The sequence below is a fragment of the Rattus norvegicus genome, chromosome 14, assembly GCF_021556685.1.
Source record: "Rattus norvegicus strain SHRSP/BbbUtx chromosome 14, alternate assembly SHRSP_T2T, whole genome shotgun sequence".
Taxonomy (NCBI): domain Eukaryota; kingdom Metazoa; phylum Chordata; class Mammalia; order Rodentia; family Muridae; genus Rattus; species Rattus norvegicus.
Genome location: NC_141547.1, coordinates 105051396 through 105074164, shown reverse-complemented (window position 1 = coordinate 105074164; position 22769 = coordinate 105051396).

The following is a 22769-nucleotide window of genomic DNA, read 5'->3' as shown; positions in this document are numbered from 1 at the left end:
GCAAGGTGCTGTGCTTTTGGCTGTGAAGCTAGAGGAAGAGGCCACCAGCCAAAAAAATCCCAACTCAAGGAACTGCAAAAGGCAAGGGAGCTGATTACCCCTCACAACTTCCAGAGCGTGTGCTGTGACAGACATGGAGAGTCAGCCCAGGAGACGCACGTGGGATTTCTCCCCCAGAACTGTAAGACAAATGTGTGCTGTGTTAAGACACCAAGTTGTGGTAAATTGATGCAGAGAAATGGGAAATGAATACAAACGCCAACATTTGCCTCTTGGTAAAATAATTGCAGTTCATGAATATAAGATTGAAAAATATTAAAAACATCAAAATATTATAAAATGTTATAGATTTTAAAAACTAAGACATTATCCCCTAAGATTCCAAATAAACAATTTTAGGTGAATTAAAAATTACTTTAAAACAAATATTAAAATTAGACATAAGCACAAACTTGACCCTCATTTGCCTAGTTCTGCTAAGGAAATTGAACCTGCTTTCAGAACACTGAAAGCCATTTCCATCATAGAACTTCACTCTCAAGGCTAATAAATATATCCGATAACACGTTTTATAATAAGCCTATCAAATAGAAAATGGTGTTACCAGCCAAATTTTAAATGCCCAAATATCATAAAGCCAACGTGGAGAAAATAAAATTTATAGCTGAACCATCATGAACATTAAACAGGAATTCAAATAATATGAGTGGTACGTTAAAAGAAGAATATATAGAATATAGGTAGGTTGTTTCTTTCTCTCAGGAGAGAATACCATGGCAGATATAAAAATTAGCCAGTTGAGTCCAGACTGTCATGAGTTCACTGATAAATCAAAATCCAGAGACCGCCCCACCTAGGAACCATCCCTTCTACAGACACTAAACCCAGACACTTGCTGATGCCAAGAAGTGCTTGCTGACAGGAGTCTGGTATAGCTCTCCCCTGAGAGGCTCAGCCAGAGCCTGGCCAATACAGATGTGGATGCACACAGCAACCATTCAACTGAGGTAGGGCACCCCACTTGGAAGAGTTAGGGGAAGGACCTAAGGATCTGAAGGGGTTTCCAACCCCATAGGAAGAAGAACAATATCAACCAACCAAACCCCTCCCCCAAAGCTCCAAGGACTAAACCAACAACCAAAGAATACACATGGAGGGAATGATGGCTCCAGCTGCATATGTAGCAGAGGATGGCCTTACCTGGCATTAATGGGAGGGAAGCCCCTTTTTCCTGTGGAGGCTATGGAGGCTCGATGACCCAGGGTAGGGGAAGCGAGGATGCTAAGGAGGAAGTTGGGGAGCACCTTCAGAAGCATAGAAGGAGAGGGGATAAGGGGGCTGTGGAGGGGAAACTGGGAAGGGGGATAACATTTGAAATGTAAATAAAAGTAACCAATAAAAAGAGTTTGCACCAATTCTCAACAATGTCTTTCATAATGTAAAAGCAGAGGAGCTCTTTCTATATAATTCTATGAACTAGAAACAGACTAATATCTAGTCCAAGCAGAGGGTATAAGAAAACCACAGGGCAGACTCTAATGAACATAAGTATAAAAATCCTAAACAAAATCAAATATATTTGTGTACAAGTAGAATTACACAGCACAACCAAGTATGACTTATGTAAAATATGCAGGACTAGTTTAACATTAAAAACATCAATTGGTGAATCTATCAAGCCAACAACTTAAAGAAGAAGAATGACATTCTCATATGATTATGTGCACTTGACAAACTAAATTATCAATGGAGAGAAACTTCTTCAACTTGATAGTATCTATGTTTTTTTTTTAAATATCTACTGCTAATGTCATGGTTAAAATGAGACCTTTGAAGCTCTGTCTCTAGAATAAAAACAGGTCAGGAAGATTAAAAGCAGCTCAGCATTTCTTTCAACCCTCCAATGTAGATCCTGCCTAATGAAATCATAAAAGAAAATGAATGCATGCTGAAAAGTTAAAAGGAAATCTACCTTTGACATTGTTTTCTTTTTTCTTAGAGACCGCAAAGAGTTGACAAAACAAACCTCTTAAAGTTAATAAACAATTACAACAGTGTTGCCAGATAGAAAACGTAATCCATTTGTGCAGCAAGTTCCTGAGATAAAACATTCTGTTCCATGGGGAAGCTCATTAAGACTCAAGATGTTGTAAAGGGAATTAAGCAACTCAGAAGTTTCAGAAAGACCCTGAAATTGACCAGATTCATCAGTCCCTTTTCTCCCCAAGCTTACCTAAGCAGAACAACTGCTAAAATACACCGTTGGAAAAACCAATCTGTCTCAAAGAGGTAGAAACCAACAGAATTGCTTGGAAGAGGCTGAGACCATGTGAGCTGCCCAGGAAAGAGACTCCCCTTCCTCTTGAGCTGTCTACACATTGTAGAGTGCACTCCAAGCTTCTTAGTTTTGTGAGCCATTACCAATGCTATGTGAACTCCTAGTGATGTCTTTGAGTCCTTTAATCACATATAAGTAATCTATTTCCCATATTCCTGGGAGTAACCTCAATAAAGCTCAATGGTTCACCATCAAGTTCAACTTTAATAATATTCTTATTTTAGTCTGCTGTCATTTTCTTATCTGAAGACACTTGCTCATGTTTTCCTAGGAATAGTGTCATGTAGCACTACGAAAAGCAACCACGATCCCAGCCGGCAACAGCTCTCTGCTCCCAGACCCCGTGGGAAAGAGACCTCACCGCCTGGTCAGGTGGGCACTCCTGAGGCTGCAGAGCAGAAGAGACCACCAACACTGCCCACCCCTGCCCACATCCCTGGCCCAAGAGGAAAATGTATAAGGCCTCTGGGCTCCCGTGGGGGAGGGCCCAGGAGCGGCAGGACCCCTGCGCCTGAGACACCACCGGAACCTGAAGGAAACAGACTGGATAAACAGTTCTCTGCACCCAAATCCCGTGGGAGGGAGAGCTAAACCTTCAGAGAGGCAGACAAGCCTGGGAAAACAGAAGAGACTGCTCTCTGCACACACATCTCGGACGCCAGAGGAAAACACCAAAGGCCATCTGGAACCCTGGTGCACTGAAGCTCCCGGAAGGGGCGGCGCATATCTTCCTGGTTGCTGCCGCTGCAGAGAGCCCATGGTCAGCACCCCACGAGCGAACTTGAGCCTCGGGACCACAGGTAAGACCAACTTTTCTGCTGCAAGAAAGCTGCCTGGTGAACTCAAGACACAGGCCCACAGGAACAGCTGAAGACCTGTAGAGAGGAAAAACTACACGCCCGAAAGCAGGACACTCTGTCCCCATAACTCACTGAAAGAGAGGAAAACAGGTCTACAGCACTCCTGACACACAGGCTTATAGGACAGTCTAGCCACTGTCAGAAATAGCAGAACAAAGTAACACTAGAGATAATCTGATGGCGAGAGGCAAGCGCAGGAACCCAAGCAACAGAAACCAACACTACATGGCATCATCGGAGCCCAATTCTCCCACCAAAACAAACATGGAATATCCAAACACACCAGAAAAGCAAGATCTAGTTTCAAAATCATATTTGATCATGATGCTGGAGGACTTCAAGAAAGACGTGAAGAACTCCCTTAGGGAAACACAGGAAAACATTAATAAACAAGTAGAAGCTTACAGAGAGGAATCGCAAAAATCCCTGAAAGAATCGCAAAAATCCGTGAAAGAATTCCAGGAAAACACAATCAAACAGTTGAAGGAATTAAAAATGGAAATAGAAGCAATCAAGAAAGAACACATGGAAACAACCCTGGATATAGAAAACCAAAAGAAGAGACAAGGAGCTGTAGATAGGAGCCTCACCAACAGAATACAAGACATGGAAGAGAGAATCTCGGGAGCAGAAGATTCCCTAGAAATCATTGACTCAACTGTCAAAGATAATGTAAAGCAGAAAAAGCTACTGGTCCAAAACATACAAGAAATCCAAGACTCAATGAGAAGATCAAACCTAAGGATAATAGGTATAGAAGAGAGTGAAGACTCCCAGCTCAAAGGACCAGTAAATATCTTCAACAAAATCATAGAAGAAAACTTCCCTCACCTAAAAAAAGAGATACCCATAGGCATACAAGAAGCCTACAGAACTCCAAATAGATTGGACCAGAAAAGAAACACCTCCCGTCACATAATAGTCAAAACACCAAACGCACAAAATAAAGAAAGAATATTAAAAGCAGTAAGGGAAAAAGGTCAAGTAACATATAAAGGCAGACCTATCAGAATCACACCACACTTTTCGCCAGAAACTATGAAGGCCAGAAGATCCTGGACAGATGTCATACAGACCCTAAGAGAACACAAGTGCCAGCCAAAGTTACTGTATCCTGCAAAACTCTCAATTAACATAGATGGAGAAACCAAGATATTCCATGACAAGACCAAAATTACACAATATCTTTCTACAAATCCAGCACTCAAAGGATAATAAAGAGTAAAGCCCAACATAAGGAGGCAAGCTATACTCTAGAAGAAGCAAGAAACTAATCATCTTGGCAACAAAACAAAGAGAAGAAAAGCACACAAACATAACCTCACATCCAAATATGAATATAACAGGAAGCAATAATCACTATTCCTTAATAACTCTCAACATCAATGGCCTCAACTCCCCAATAAAAAGACATAGATTAACAAACTGGATACGCAACGAGGACCCTGCATTCTGCTGCCTACAGGAAATACACCTCAGAGACAAAGACAGACACTACCTCAGAGTCAAAGGCTGGAAAACAATTTTCCAAGCAAATGGTCAGGAGAAGCAAGCTGGAGTAGCCATTCTAATATCAGATAAAATCAATTTTCAACTAAAAGTCATCAAAAAAGATAAGGAAGGACACTTCATATTCATCAAAGGAAAAATCCACCAAGATGAACTCTCAATCCTAAATATCTATGCCCCAAATACAAGGGCACCTACGTATGTAAAAGAAACCTTACTAAAGCTCAAAACACACATTGCACCTCACACAATAATAGTGGGAGATTTCAACACCCCACTCTCATCAATGGACGGATCATGGAAACAGAAATTAAACAGAGATGTAGACAGACTAAGAGAAGTCATGAGCCAAATGGACTTAACGGATATTTATAGAACATTCTATCCTAAAGCAAAAGGATATACCTTCTTCTCAGCTCCTCATGGTACTTTCTCCAAAATTGACCATATAATTGGTCAAAAAACGGGCCTCAACAGGTACAGAAAAATAGAAATAATCCCATGCGTGCTATCGGACGACCACGGCCTAAAACTGGTCTTCAATAACAACCAAGGAAGAATGCCCACATATACTTGGAAATTGAACAATGCTCTACTCAATGATAACCTGGTCAAGGAAGAAATAAAGAAAGAAATTAAAAACTTTTTAGAATTTAATGAAAATGAAGGTACAACATACCCAAACTTATGGGACACAATGAAAGCTGTGCTAAGAGGAAAACTCATAGCGCTGAGTGCCTGCAGAAAGAAACAGGAAAGAGCATATGTCAGCAGCTTGACAACACACCTAAAAGCTCTAGAACAAAAAGAAGCAAATACACCCAGGAGGAGTAGAAGGCAGGAAATAATCAAACTCAGAGCTGAAATCAACCAAGTAGAAACAAAAAGGACCATAGAAAGAATCAACAGAACCAAAAGTTGGTTCTTTGAGAAAATCAACAAGATAGATAAACCCTTAGCCAGACTAACGAGAGGACGCAGAGAGTGCGTCCAAATTAACAAAATTAGAAATGAAAAGAGAGACATAACAGCAGATTCAGAGGAAATTCAAAAAATCATCAGATCTTACTATAAAAACCTATATTCAACAAAACTTGAAAATCTTCAGGAAATGGACAATTTCCTAGACAGATACCAGGTACCGAAGTTAAATCAGGAACAGATAAACCAGTTAAACAACCCCATAACTCCTAAGGAAATAGAAGCAGTCATTAAAGGTCTCCCAACCAAAAAGAGCCCAGGTCCAGATGGTTTAGAATTCTATCAGACCTTCATAGAAGACCTCATACCAATATTATCCAAACTATTCCACAAAATTGAAACAGATGGATCACTACCGAATACCTTCTACGAAGCCACAGTTACTCTTATACCTAAACCACACAAAGACACAACAAAGAAAGAGAACTTCAGACCAATTTCTCTTATGAATATCGACGCAAAAATACTCAACAAAATTCTGGCAAACCGAATCCAAGAGCACATCAAAACAATCATCCACCATGACCAAGTAGGCTTCATCCCAGGCATGCAGGGATGGTTTAATATACGGAAAACCATCAACGTGATCCATTATATAAACAAACTGAAAGAACAAAACCACATGATCATTTCATTAGACGCTGAGAAAGCATTTGACAAAATTCAACACCCCTTCATGATAAAAGTCCTGGAAAGAATAGGAATTCAAGGCCCATACCTAAACATAGTAAAAGCCATATACAGCAAACCAGTTGCTAACATTAAACTAAATGGAGAGAAACTTGAAGCAATCCCACTAAAATCAGGGACTTGACAAGGCTGCCCACTCTCTCCCTACTTATTCAATATAGTTCTTGAAGTTCTAGCCAGAGCAATCAGACAACAAAAGGAGGTCAAGGGGATACAGATCAGAAAAGAAGAAGTCAAAATATCACTATTTGCAGATGATATGATAGTATATTTAAGTGATCCCAAAAGTTCCACCAGAGAACTACTAAAGCTGATAAACAACTTCAGCAAAGTGGCTGGGTATAAAATTAACTCAAATAAATCAGTTGCCTTCCTCTATACAAAAGAGAAACAAGCTGAGAAAGAAATTAGGGAAACGACACCCTTCATAATAGACCCAAATAATATAAAGTACCTCGGTGTGACTTTAACAAAGCAAGTAAAATATCTGTACAATAAGAACTTCAAGACACTGAAGAAGGAAATTGAAGAAGATCTCAGAAGATGGAAAGATCTCCCATGCTCATGGATTGGCAGGATTAATATAGTAAAAATGGCCATTTTACCAAAAGCAATCTACAGATTCAATGCAATCCCCATCAAAATACCAATCCAATTCTTCAAAGAGTTAGACAGAACAATTTGCAAATTCATCTGGAATAACAAAAAACCCAGGATAGCTAAAACTATCCTCAACAATAAAAGGACTTCAGGGGGAATCACTATCCCTGAACTCAAGCAGTATTACAGAGCAATAGTGATAAAAACTGCATGGTATTGATACAGAGACAGACAGATAGACCAATGGAATAGAATTGAAGACCCAGAAATGAACCCACACACCTATGGTCACTTGATTTTTGACAAAGGAGCCAAAACCATCCAATGGAAAAAAGATAGCATTTTCAGGAAATGGTGCTGGTTCAACTGGAGGTCAACATGTAGAAGAATGCAGATCGATCCATGCTTATCACCCTGTACAAAGCTTAAGTCCAAGTGAATCAAGGACCTCCACATCAAACCAGACACACTCAAACTAATAGAAGAAAAACTAGGGAAGCATCTGGAACACATGGGCACTGGAAAAAATTTCCTAAACAAAACACCAATGGCTTATGCTCTAAGATCAAGAATCGACAAATGGGATCTCATAAAACTGCAAATCTTCTGTAAGGCAAAGGACACTGTGGTTAGGACAAAACGGCAACCAACAGATTGGGAAAAGATCTTTACCAATCCTACAACAGATAGAGGCCTTATATCCAAAATATACAAAGAACTCAAGAAGTTAGACCGCAGGGAAACAAATAACCCTATTAAAAATGGGGTTCAGAGCTAAACAAAGAATTCACAGCTGAGGAATGCCGAATGGCTGAGAAACACCTAAAGAAATGTTCAACATCTTTAGTCATAAGGGAAATGCAAATCAAAACAACCCTGAGATTTCACCTCACACCAGTGAGAATGGCTAAGATCAAAAACTCAGGGGACAACAGATGCTGGCGAGGATGTGGAGAAAGAGGAACACTCCTCCATTGTTGGTGGGATTGCAAACTGGTACAACCATTCTGGAAATCAGTCTGGAGGATCCTCAGAAAATTGGACATTGAACTGCCTGAGGATCCAGCTATACCTCTCTTGGGCATATACCCAAAAGATGCCCCAACATATAAAAAAGACACGTGCTCCACTATGTTCATTGCAGCCTTATTTATAATAGCCAGAAGCTGGAAAGAACCCAGATGCCCTTCAACAGAGGAATGGATACAGAAAATGTGGTACATCTACACAATGGAATATTACTCAGCTATCAAAAACAACGACTTTATGAAATTCGTAGGCAAATGGTTGTAACTGGAAAATATCATCCTGAGTGAGCTAACCCAATCACAGAAAGACATACATGGTATGCACTCATTGATAAGTGGCTATTAGCCCAAATGCTTGAATTACCCTAGATACCTAGAACAAATGAAACTCAAGACGGATGATCAAAATGTGAATGCTTCACTCCTTCTTTAAATGAGGAAAAAGAATACCCTTGGCTGGGAAGGGAGAGGCAAAGATTAAAACAGAGACTGAAGGAACACCCATTCAGAGCCTGCCCCACATGTGGCCCATACATATACAGCCACCCAATTAGACAAGATGGATGAAGCAAAGAAGTGCAGACCGACAGGAGCCGGATGTAGATCGCTCCTGAGAGACACAGCCAGAATACAGCAAATACAGAGGCGAATGCCAGCAGCAAACCACTGAACTGAGAATAGAACCCCCGTTGAAGGAATCAGAGAAAGAACTGGAAGAGCTTGAAGGGGCTTGAGACCCCATATGTACAACAATCCCAAGCAACCAGAGCTTCCAGGGACTAAGCCACTACCTAAAGACTATACGTGGACTGACCCTGGACTCTGACCTCATAGGTAGCAATGAATATCCTAGTAAGAGCACCAGTGGAAGGGGAAGCCCTGGGTCCTGCTAAGACTGAACCCCCAGTGAACTAGAGTGGTGGGGGCAGGGCGGCAATGGGGGGAGGTTTGGGAGGGGAACACCCATAAGGAAGGGGAGGGGGGAGGGGGATGTTTGCCCGGATACCGGGAAAGGGAATAACACTCGAAATGTATATAAGAAATACTCAAGTTAATAAAAAAAATAAATAAAATAAAAGGCAAAAAAAGAAAAGCAACCACATCCCTTTTTACATCAGCAATTAATTCAACAAATACCATTTCAACCCTCCAAACCTTAAGTACAAATGTAGCATAGTATGTACCATTTCTATGATGAAAATCGCAAAATCTTTAACTTTTATTTTTTATTAATATCAAAAAATTGAGGTTTGTTATGGCATTTTAAAAGCATTTTCTGTTGTTTCTCTTCCTCCCTCTCCTATTTGTGTCCTCCCTACCTGTTCTGATGACCCACCAACCCAATTAACCTCCTTTTTCTTTTCATATTACAAATGTTATTTTGCCCTCCTCCCCACTCACTTTCTCAAAACGTTATACCTATCATGGTCTCTATCTAGTTTCATGACTAAGATCCATTCTTGTACTGTCTTGTTTACAAGCATACAAATAATAAAAGCTATGGTACACATATAAGACAGAACGTGTGCATTTTCTTTCTGTAAAATAGCAACATTTTGACCAAAGAAGGTAAATAATTAAATGTTTCCCAAGACTCATTATTACTAAGATGTTAATTCTTCCCAGTTTGATTGATACATTCAGTTTAGTTCTCAATTAAAAAATCATTGTATGACTACTGATTGATTCATTCTGAAGTACATATGGAAAGGCAGAAGACACAGTATGGCTTTTTCATTGCAATGGAGAGACAGGTAAGAGACTAACACTATATAACTTCAAGACACGGTGGAAACATGCTGACAAAGTAAGCATGGCTCTGAGGAAAGACCACACAGACAGAACTGAGCAAACAGGATGCTCGAGATGAGCCCACAGACTGTCGCCCAGGCATGGTACAGGAACAAAGCCAGTAACACAGGGCATGTCCCAGGAATTTATACCTAGCCCTTACACACTTCATAAAAGTTAAGCAAAAATGGAGCCTAAAAATACAAAATCAAACCTAAATCCTCTCTGAAGGTGGTAACACAGTGAAGGAAACACTGGAAACTAGGGTCTGCAGTGGCATGCTACTGCAATATGAAAGGCATGAATGAGGAAAGAGTTCATAAACTTTCTTTTTTATATAGGATTTTAAAATTTACATTTCAAATGTTATCCCCTTTCCTGGTTTCCTGTCCATAAACCCCCTATTCCATCTTCCTTCCCTATTTTTCTTCCCTCCCCAACCACCCACCCCTTCCCACCTCCCCACCCTGACATTCCCCTACACTGGGGGGTCCAGCCTTGGCAGAACAAAGGGCTTCTCCTCCCATTGGTGCCCAACAAGGCCATCCTCTGCTACATATGCAGTTGGAGCCATGGGTCACTCCATGTGTACTCTTTGGGTAGTGATTTAGTCCCTGGGAGCTCTGGTTGGTTGGTATTGTTGTTCTTATGGGGTTGCAAGCCCTTCCAGCTCCTTTAGTCCTTTCTCTAACTCCTCTATTGGGGACCCCATTCTTAGTTCAGTGGTTAGCTGCAAGCATTGACCTCTGTATTTGCCATGCTCTGGCAGAGCCTCTCAGGAGACATTAGAAGTAAACTCTCATGCTTGTAAGAGACACTGCTGAGAGAATGAAAAGTAGCCATAATCCGAGAGGAAGTGTTAGTAATGGGGCATCAGACAAAATGTTGCCATCCAATACACGCAAAAGCATCCTTAACAAGCTGTCCGGTTAAAACAAGAAGATCCATACAGCTCTATTAAGGAGAGGAAAGTACACTTTAGTTCTAGAGAAAGGATTGCAGTCAACACTGTATAAAGTATATTCTTGGTTTGGAATACAGGATTCTAAATGTTAGAAAAATGGTTGGCAGACTGTTTGAGGATAAACACTTGTTTCCAGTTCAGTAGGGTAACTGATTGTCTTTGACATTCTTTGGCTAGCTCATGACTCAAGCATCTGTCTAATGGACACTTCTTATTTTCATTTTTTGACTTAAAAGTCTTAATACAAATATATCAAGTTCCTGCATATTAGGGACTCTGTAGAATTATGATTACTTTATTGCTAATTACAATCCTGCTGTTGTTGTAATCTTCTTAGTGAAGCCCTGAATTCCAGAGTCATGGAATTGGTCTGGTGCTACCTTATATATGGCTGTAAGCGCTCAACCTGATAATTGTTTGATAATTATAATCTCAAGGCCAGTGAATTTAGCCCTGTAAATGGGCAATTTTCCTAGTACTAAAGTTCTTTATAAAAATTACTGGACCATGTGGGAAAAATCTAACACGGAGACAGTTAGTAGTGACACAGTTCTTTAATCCCAGTACTAGGGAGGCAGAGGCAGAGGCAGAAGGATCTCTATAAATTTGAGGCTAGCCTGGACTACAGAGCTAGTTCTAGGACATCCAGTACTACACAGAGAAACCCAGTCTCAAGAAAATGAAACAAACAGACAAAAAACAAAGAAACAAAAAAAAATGAAAGAAAGAAAGAAAGAAAAATAAAAAAAGAGAAAACAAGTAAAACAACTGACACAATCAGTTTCCTAAAAGAAAAAATACTGGAATACACGGTATGTATTTTTCTCTTTGGGGAAAATCATGTCTATCATCAGCAAAGTTTGATAATTGGGATACTTAATATAATACTGACAGTATGACAATGGTAGTTTTTAAAAAGGTCATTGTGGCTGCTCGTTTGTTCATAGAGAGACCATGAAGAGAGAGACGAAGTTTAAAACATTAGTAGGTTCATGACTTACCCTTCCTTCAGCCCGTCTCACTGGCAATTGTCTATAGTGTCTAATTAAATTAACAGTGGACTATTCCTCAAACAGAACTTTGGGGATGTAAAACCAGCTTGAGCACTTTGAACTGTGGTGAGAAGGTGTTGGTTTCACATAACGTAGCTTGAGGTAAGAGAGGACTATTTGGGAGCCTGTAAGCAAAGCTAGAATGTAACTTCTGGGATGGATGGAGGTATCCCTGAAGCAGTGCCAACGCAAATCTACCTCAGATGAGTAGTTAGAGTCACGTTTTTTAAAATTAGATATATTTCTTTACTTACATTTCAAATGGTATTCCCTTTCATGGTTTCCTTTCCATAAGCCCCCTATCCCCACCCCATCCCCCTTACCGCTCCCGCCCCCAACATTCTTCTGCAGGAAGGGTCCAACCTTGGCAGGACCAAGGGCTTCCCCTTCCACTGGTGCCCCAACAAGGCCATCCTCTGCTACATATGCAGCTGGAGCCCTGGGCCAGCCCATGTACTGTCTTTCGGTAGTGGTTTAGTCCCTGGAAGCTCTGGTTGGTTGGCATTGTTGTTCATATGGGTTTGCAAGCTCCTTCAGCTCTTTCAGTACTTCCTCTAATTCCCCCCAAGGGGGTCCTGTTCTCAGTTCTGTGGTTTGCTGCTAGCATTGACCTCTGTATTGGACATGCTCTGAATGTGTCTCTCAGGACAGATCTATAACTGGTCCCTTTCTAGCTTCATCAATCTTATCTAGCTTTGGTGATTTTATATATATATATATATATATATATATATATATATATATATATCACCACCATATATATGCCACAAGTGGGGCAGGCTCTGAATGGCCGTTCCTTCAGTCGCTGCTCTAAACTTTGCTTCCATATCCCCTCCTATGGATATTTTTTCCCTTTTAAGAAGGAGTGGGAGAGTCACGTTTTAAAGATTTCAGACCAAATGGGATAAATTATAGCGAGTCTGTGTACTCTTCCAGGCTTTATTGGTTTTGTTTACAATTAATTCATTTTTTAAAAGGTATGTCTTTTTTTATAGCATTTGTTTATTTATTTTATGAGGATACTGTCACTCAGACACACCAGAAGAGGGCATCATCAGATCCCATTACAGATGGTTTTGAGCTACCATGTGGTTGCTGGGAATTAAACTCAGGACCTCTGCAAGATGAGTCAGTGTTCTTAAAGGCTGAACCATCTTTCCAGCCCCTACATTTAATTCTTAAGTAAGCATTTGTTCTGGGGAAGAAAAAAACTAACATTACCGTCTTCTGAGAGGCTCCTCCCAGCAGCTGATTCAGATAGATGCAGACACCCACAGCCAAACAGTGGATGTAGCTTGGGGACTCTTACGGAAGAATAGGAGGAAGGGTTGCAGCCCAGGGGCAATAGGAACTCCACAGGAAGACAAGCAGAGTCTACTAACCTGGAACCTTGGGGCTCTCAGAGTCTGAACCACCAACCAAAGATCATACAAAGGCTGGACCACATCTCCACACATATGTAATAGATGTGCAGCTTGGTCTTCATGTGGGTCTTGAAGAATTGGAGCCGGGACTATCCCAAAAGATGGTGCCCTTATGTGGGATATGTTATTCTAGCTGGGGTGCGTTGTGTGGCCTCAGTGGGAGAAGATGTACCTAGCCTGGCAGAGACTTGATGGGCCAGAATAGGGGGATACCCAGGGGTCCCACACACACAAAGAGGAGAATGGGAGGGGAAATGAGGGAAGGATTATTCTAGGGGGTGACTGGAAGGGGAGCAATGAGCAGGATGTAAGTGAAAAAGTTAAATAAATAAATAAATAAATAATAAATGGGTTCAAATGGACATACATACATATGCGTGTGTGTATATGTGTGTGTATTGTATACATGTATATATGTATTATGTGTATATAAATATATATTTGTATACATATATTATATGGCAATAAGCTTGTAAAAAGATTTTCTAAATCATGTCATGATGAAAGTGAAATCAAGAATATATATATATATATATATATATATATATAAAATCCAGAATAATGTTAAAAGTTCATTTAGACAAAGAAACTTTAGAACACTGCTCATTTAGACTAATGAAAAATTTCATTCATTGTAGTGGATCATAAAATTATAAAATCACTTTGGAAGACAATTTAGTGTTATCTTCTAAACTAAACACACTGTTCCCAAAATATCTAGAAATTGTACTGCTTTTGTGCTTAGCTAAAACTCCTGCCTACCTAAAACCTCCACATGAATGTCTATAGCAGTTTTATTCATTACTGTATAACCAGGTAGCAATCGAAAGGCCTGTCCGGAAGTAAAGGGATAAACTTTCATATAGACTGTGGTATACTCAAGCAATAGAATGCTATACAGACCTATACTGAAGACACAGCAGTTTGTAAAGTTTGTACTACTGTGTGAAAGCTCCATGCTTCTGATCACATAAACGTCTAAGAGAAGCACAGGGCTTTCAAAACAAAATTTGAAGCTTGTCAAATATTAGAAGATGGGAAAGATGAAGAGGCAGAACACAGAAAATTGTTAAGAATTTAAAAATCCACCATGATACTATGAAGGTAACTACACATCGTTACGTATTTATCCATCCTCACAAACACACACTAGAAACTGAATTTCATTGAAACTGCAGACTCTGAAAAACAGTGTTGTGTCCTTGTAAAATCACCAACTAAATCAAGGATAACTCTCTGGTGAGCGATTCTGATCACTCAGGTGGCTGCAGATGTGTGGGGCAATATTTGAAAACCCCTGTGTCTTCGACGTACATTTTCCATGAACCTAAAATGACTTAAATGCATAAAGCCCATATTTAAAATTTCCACCCTCCTATTTACTTCTTACTGGCACAGTGTTTGAATATCATTTTCACATCTAACCAGACATAAATTACTAAGTAAAGTTTTAAGACGAAGATATTAAAAGTTACTTAGAAGTCAGAAAACAATAAAGACCATCATGATAGTTGTCAAAAATGGTTGTTTAAATACTTGTTAGTAAGATTCATTCAACAGCTAAGTTAATTAAAATGTTCACACATGCATAGGTAAGTACATACACACTCATATGATACAACTCCCTGTTGTGATAAAACACTCACTTTTAATGAAAGACAAGAATGAAAGCTAAGAGAAAAAGAATACTCTGTGTCAATGGAAGACAAAACAGGCAAAAAATAAGCATTTAATAATGTCAGCAGGCATTACTATATAATGACAAAGGGTCAATTCACCAAGAGGATAGAGCAATCATAAGTATATCTCAAATGATGAATTATATAAAAAACTATTAACAGAAGATAATATTGGACATCAGTAAAGTACTAGCCTCTGATGTGATATAAGCTACAGTAATCTCTCGCAATGCTGTTAAGAGCCTGGAAGCCACAGCCAAGAGATAATGAAGGTGTGTCTTTAAGATTCTATGATGCACTGTAGTTAAACTATATTAATGATGAATAGGATCACTGAGTTAAAGAAACTTTAAATTTATAATAGGTTTCTGGGGATGTGATTTTTTATCAGAATTGTTTGGAATATTTTGGATTTCTTTACTGTCTACAGAACAGAGAAGCCATTTTGCACAAAAAATTAATAATTTTAAAGTTACTATCCCTTTGGCATCTGTGAGGTGGGTAAATCGAGGCAGACAACTATTGGGGGGTCAGTGCTTAGATCCGCTGACCAAGATGGATCCAGATACCTATAAGGGCTGCTGCCCTCAGCAGACTGTTTTCAGGGAACGGAGATTAAATTACTGGGGATGGCACTCCTTGTGGACAGCAGCAAAACTATGAACTCTTTTTTTTTTAAACTATGAACTCTTTTAACTCCTTGGGGCTGACAAGAAAGTAAAGAGAGAAAATTCACATGTACACACACACACACACACACACACACACACACGCACACGCACACACACACACTGAATGGATAAAACGAAAGGCAGAGTCAATAACTTAATACACACAAAAATATGCATACACATATACATACATACAGACCTACAGACAGACAAATACATATTCACCATAAAAATGGTTAGAGCAAAGCGCCAGCAAAAAGACTCTAAGTATTCCACACATTCATACATAAATACACACAATTGGTGGATGGAAGGAATAATGTTTCAACCCCCATTTGCACAAATTTACATATTCACACATAGTTGGTGGATGAGAGAGACAATGTTCTAGCCACACCACACGACACCATACCATACCACATCATACCATACCACATCGTACCTACCATACCATACCGTGACATAGCCTGTCATGCATACCATACCGTATCACACCACACCATACCATTTCATCCCCGTAGCTTATATATCCCAGCAACAATTTTCAAGTTGTATACAATTAGAATGTGATTACATTTTAGTTTTCTTCTAGTGAATGATTATGAAAAAACAATGTGTTTTCCAATACTGTTACAAAATATAACATTATGAGGTACAGGTAAAGAAAACAAATTATTCTAAAAACCTCACAAAAACTGATAACCAAGCAATTGTTATAGATTAACAAAGTGTAAGCAAGAAAGGTAGTTTTCTCAGAGAGTTTCTCTTACTGGTAGGCAGCAATTTACATTTACAAAAAATGGAGTAGTTATTTTATTATTTATTTTTAAAAGTCTGTATGATCTACAAAGTCCATAAGGCTGACATGCTACCCTTTTAGAAAAAGTTTGCTAACCCCCTGCTGTCTGTCAATCTTAGCCCAAGTGTGACAGTTTGTATGATTGAAGGGAGTCTTTGAATGCAATGCATCTATGTTGCACTTATGTAAAATGTTCTCTAGTGTTTGTCTAATGCACACTTCAGATCACCAGGAAGAGAAGAGAATTGTGGCCAAGGCTGGGCAGGTACTCCCTATGTGAAGCTGAAGGAAGTCACCAAGTCTAGGGATACTACCAATGTGTACTAAGATACCATCCTTCACCGTGGTGCTGAATCCCACAACAAGGAGATCTGAGCGTGTGCTGGGTCTGTCATTTGCAGGCCAGGTGTAAATACGTGGTGCTGGCTGTGAAGGGAGAGAAAGGAGACATGAGGTCCACTGTATTATACATTGCCTGGTCTAGTACACAATTGAGATTGCAGGGGACAGGTGAGGGAGAAAACCCCTTCACACTGGAAAGTATTTGGTTAGTAAGAGAGATATCTTCCAAAGCTCAGAAAATGTGTGTCTCCCCTCATTTAGGATGTCAGCAATGGGAATGAATAAACAAGCATATTGAGAGATATTCCTTATCTTCTGTTCCTAATGCATAACAATGGATATATTGACTACTGAACTTTGTTACATGTTAACAAATAACTTTCCCTCTTCTGTAGCAGCAGAAAGGGTCTTCCATTTGGCTAAGACAGGCATGAGATAAGACACTTTGTCCTCTGGCTCTGACTATAAGAATATTCTCATCAGTAGAATGAGCCTTTTCAGGGGTACCTTATCATAAAGCTTGCAATGAAGAAACCGAAAGGTACATTGCTTTCCCAATTCACAGAAATAAGTGTGGTCTTGTAGCAGGAAGTGACATAGGGGAAAATATCTCTGTTAAATGACTGGAAACAGTAATATTTAATATTTCAAATTTTGAGTGAGAAGTGCAGATCAGGAGTCATTGATGCTTCACCAAGAGAATACAAGAGTAAAAAGAATTTCAGGGGCAGAAGATACCATAGAAAACATCAACACAACCATCAAAGATAATGTAAAATTCTAAAAGCTCCTAGTAAAAACATCCAAGAAATCCAGGACACAATGAGAAGATCAAACCTAAGGAAAATAAGTATAGAAGAGAGTGAAGACTCCCAATTTAGAGAGCCAGTAAATATCTTAAACAAAATTAGAGAAGAAAACTTCCCCAATCAAAAGAAAGACATGCCCATAAACATACAAGAAATTTTAAAGAACTTCAAATAGATTTACGCAGAAGAAAAATTGTTCCTGTCACATAATAGCCAAAACACCAAATGCACAAAACAAAGAAAGAATATTAAAAGCAGTAAGGGGAAAAGGCCAAGTAACATATAAAAATAGAACTACCAAAATTATGCCAGACTTCTCACCAGAGACTATGAAAGCCAGAACATCCTAGGCAGATGTCATAGACACTCAAGGAGAACACAAATGCCAGCTCAGGTTACTATATCCAGCAAAACTCTCAATTAACATAGATGAAGAAACCAAGATGATACATCACAAAACCAAATTTACACAATATCTTTCTACAAATCAGCCCTACAAATGGTAATAGATGGACAACTTCAAGACAAGGAGGGAAACTACCCCAAAGAAAAAGCGAGAAAGTAATCTCCTTGCAACAAAACCAAAGGAAGAGAGACACACAAACATAATTCCACCTCTAACAACAAAAATAACAGGAAGCAACTGTCACTATTCCTTAATATCTCTTAACATCTTAACAATGGACTCAATTCCCCAATACAAAGACATAAACTGACAGACTGGATACATAGAGGACCCAGCATTTTGTTGCATACAAGAAACATACCTCAGAGACAAAGACAGACACTACTCAGAGTAAAAGGCTGGAAACCAACTTTCTAAGCAAATGGTATGAAGAAACAAGCTGGAGTATCCATTTTAATATCGAATAAAATCGACTTTCAACCAAAAGTCATCAAAAAGGGATAAGGAAGGACCCTTCATATTCATCAAAGGAAAAACCACCAAGATGCAATCTAAATCCTTAATATTTATGCTCCAAATGCAAGGGCATCTACATTCATAAAAGAAACCTTACTAAAGCTCAAAGCACACATTGTACCTCACACAATAATAATGTGAGATTTCAATACCCCACTCTCATAAATGGACAGATCATGGAAATAGAAAACAGAGACATAGAGAAACAAAGAGATGTTATGAACCAAATGGACTTAACAGATATTTACAGAACATTTCATCGTAAAACAAAATGATATACCTTCTTCTCAGCACCTCATGGTACCATCTCCAAAATTGACCATATAATTGATCACAAAACAGACCTCAACAGATAGAGGAAGATAGAAATAATCCCATGCATCCTATCGGATCACCGCAGACTAAGGCTGGTCTTCAATAACAACAAAAATGACAGAAAGCCCACATATACGAGGAAGTTTAACTATGCTCTAATCAATGATAACTTGGACAAGGAAGAAATAAAGAAAGAAATTAAAGACTATTTAGAATTTAATGAAAATGAAGGCACAACATGCACAAAACTTATAGGACACAATGAAAGCAGTGCTGAGAGGAAAACTAATAGCTCTGAGTGCCTCCAAAAAGAAACTGGAGAGCGCATCCATTAGCAGCTTGAGAGCACACCTAAAAGCTCTAGAACAAAAAGAAGCAAATACACACAAGGGGAGTAGAAGGCAGGAAATAATCAAACTCAGAGCTGAAATCAACCAAGTAGAAATAAAAAGGACTATACAAAGAATCAACAAAACCAGGAGCTGGTTCTTTGAGAAAAACAACAAGATAGATAAACTCTTAGCCAGATTAACCAGAGGGCAAACAGAGTGTATCAAAATTAACAAAATTGGAATGAAAAGGGAGACATAACAACAGAATCAGAGGAAATTCAAAAAATTATCAGATCCTACTACAAAAGCCTATATTCAACAAAACTGGAAAATCTGGAGGAAATGGACAATTTTATAGACAGATACCAGGTACCAAAGTAAAATCAGGAACAAATAAACCATCTAAACAACCCCATAACTCCTAAAGAAATAGAAGGAGTTATTAAAATTCTCCCAACCAATAAAAGCCCAGGACCAGATGTGTTTAGTGCAGAATTCAATCAGACCTTCGTAGAAGACCTCATACCAATACTATCCAAGCTATTGTACAATAGAAACAGACAGAGTACTACCAAATTCCATCCAGGAAGCCACAGTTATGCTTATAACTAAACCACACAAAGATACAACAAAGAAAAGAGAACTTCAGATCAATTTTCCTTATGAATATTGATGCAAAAAATACTCAATAAAATTCTCACCAACAGAATTCAAAAACACATAAAAACGATCATCCATCACGATCAAGTAGGCTTCATCCCAGGGATGCAGGAATGGCTCAGTATATGGAAATCCATCAAAGTGACCCATTATATAAACAAACTCAAATTAAAAAAACACATGATCATTTCATTAGATGCTAAGAAAGTGTTTGACAAAATTCAACACCCCTTCATCATACAAGTCCTGGGAAGATCAGCAATTCAAGGCCCATACCTAAACCTAGCAAAAGCAATACACAGCAAACCAGTAGCTATCATAAAACCAAATAAAGAGAAACTTGAAACAATTCCATGAAAATCAGGAATTAGACAAGGCTGCCCACTCTCTCCCTACTTATTCAGTATAGTACTCCAATTCCTAGCCAGAGCAATCAGACAACAAAAGTAGGTCAAAGGGATACAAATTGGAAAGGAAGAAGTCAAAATCGCACTGTTAGCAGATGATATGATAGTATACTTAAGTGACCCCAAAATATCCACCAAAGAACTACTAGGCCTGATAAACAACTTCAGTGAAGTGGCTTGGTATAAAATTAATTCAAACAAATCAGTAGACTTCCTCTATTCAAAAGATAAACAGGCCGGGAAAGAAATTAAGGAAATGACACCCTTAACAATAGTCACAAATAACATGAAATACCTCAGTGTGACTCTAACCAAGCAAGTGAAAGATCTGTAAGACAATATGTCAAGTCTCTGAAAAAAGAAATTGAAGAAGACCTCAGAAGATGGAAAGATTTCCCATACTCATGGATTGGCAGGATTAATATAACAAAAATGCCCATTTTGCCAAAAGCAATATACAGATTCAATGCAATCCTCATCAAAATTCCAACTCAATTCTTCATAGAGTTAGAAAGAGCAATTTGCAAATTCATTTGGAATAAAAAAAAGACCCAGGATAGTGAAAACTATACTCAGCAATAAAAGAACTTCTGGGGGGAAATCATCATTGCTGACCTCAAGCAGTATTACAGAGCAATAGTGATAAAAACAAACAAACAAACACCTATGGTATTGGTAAAGAGACAGACAGGTAGATCAATGCAATAGAATTGAAGACCCTGAAATGAACCCACACATCGATGGTCACTTTATCTTTGACAAAGGAGCTAAAACCATCCAATGGAAGAAAGATAGCATTTTCAGCAAATGGTGCTGGTTCAACTGGATTTCAGCATGTAGAAGAGTGCAAATCAATCTATTCTTATCACCATGTACAACGCTTAAGTCCAAGTGAATCAAGAGCCTCCACATCAAACCAGATATATTCAAACTAATAGAAGTAAAAGTGAGGAAGTGTCTGGATCACATGGGCACTGGGGAAAATTTCCTGAACAAAACACCAATCACTTATGCTCTAAGATCAAGAATCGACAAATAGGACCTCATAAAACTGCAAAGCTTTTGTAAGGCAAACGAAACTGTCATTAGGACAAAATGACAACCAAGAGATTGGGAAAAGATCTTTACCAATCCTACATCTGATAGAGGGCTACTATACAAAATATACAAAGAACTCAAGAAGTTAGATGCCAGAGAGCCAAATAACCCTATGAAAAAATGGGGTTCAGAGCTAAACAAAGAATTCTCAGCTAAGGATATTGAATGGCTGAGAAGCATCTAAAGAAATGTTTAACATGCTTAGTCATCAGGGAAATACAACTCAAAACAACCCTGAGATTCCACCTCACACCAGTCAGAATGGCTAAGATCAAATCTCAGGTGACAACAGATGCTGACAAGTTTGCGGAGAAAGAGGAACATGCCTCCATTGTTGGGATTTTAAACTGGTACAATCACTCTGGAAATTAGTCTGGAGGCTCCTCAAAATTTGGACATTGTACTACCTGAGGATCCAGCTATACCTCTTCTGGGCATATACCCAAAAGATGCTCCAACATACAACAAAGACACATGCTCCACTATGCTCATAGCAGATGTATTTATAATACCCAGAAGCTGGAAACAACCTGGATGCTCTTCAATCGAGGAATGGATACAGAAAATGTGGTACATCTACACAATGGAGTACTACTCAGCTATCAAAAACAATGACTTCATGAAATCATCGGCAAATGGGTTGAACTAGAAATATCATTCTGAATGAGGTAACCCAATCACAGAAAACCACACATGGTATATACTCACTGATAAGTGAATATTATCCCAAAAGCTCAAATTACCTAAGATACAATCCACAGACCACATGTAGCTCAAGAAGAGGGATGACCAAAGTGCAGATGCTTCACTCCCTCTTTAAAGGAGGAAGAAAAATATTCATATGAGGGGATATGGCGGCAACACTTGGAGCATCGACTGAAGGAATTGCCATTCAGAGCTTCACACACACACACACACACACACACACACACATATCCACCAAAACTAGATAAGATTGCTGAAGCTAAGGAAGTGCATGCTGACAGGAGCCAGATATAGATGTCTCCTGAAAGACATAGCCAGAGCATGTCAAATACAGGGGCGAATGCTAGCAGCAAACCATAGAACTGAGAACGGGACCCCTGTTGGAGAAATTAGAGAAAGGATTGAAAGAGCTGAAAGGGGCTTGTAACCCCATAAGAACAACAATGCCAACCAACCAGTGCTCCAGGGACTAAACCACTACCCAAAGTCTATACATGGACTGATCCTGGTCTCCAGCTGCGTATGTAGCAGAGGATAGCCTTGCTGGGCACCAATGAAAGAAGAAGCCTTTGGTCCTGCCTAGGTTGAACCCCCAGTGTAGGGGAATGTCGGTGGGAGGTAGGGGGGGTTGATGTGAAGGGGAACATCCTTATAGAAGAAGGGGAGAGGGATGGGATAGGGGAGCTTATGGACAGGAAACTGGGAAAGGGGATAACATTTGAAGTGTAAATAAAAATATATCCAATAAAAGAAAAAAAAAGAAGAAAAAGAGAATGAGGTGTTATACACTCCA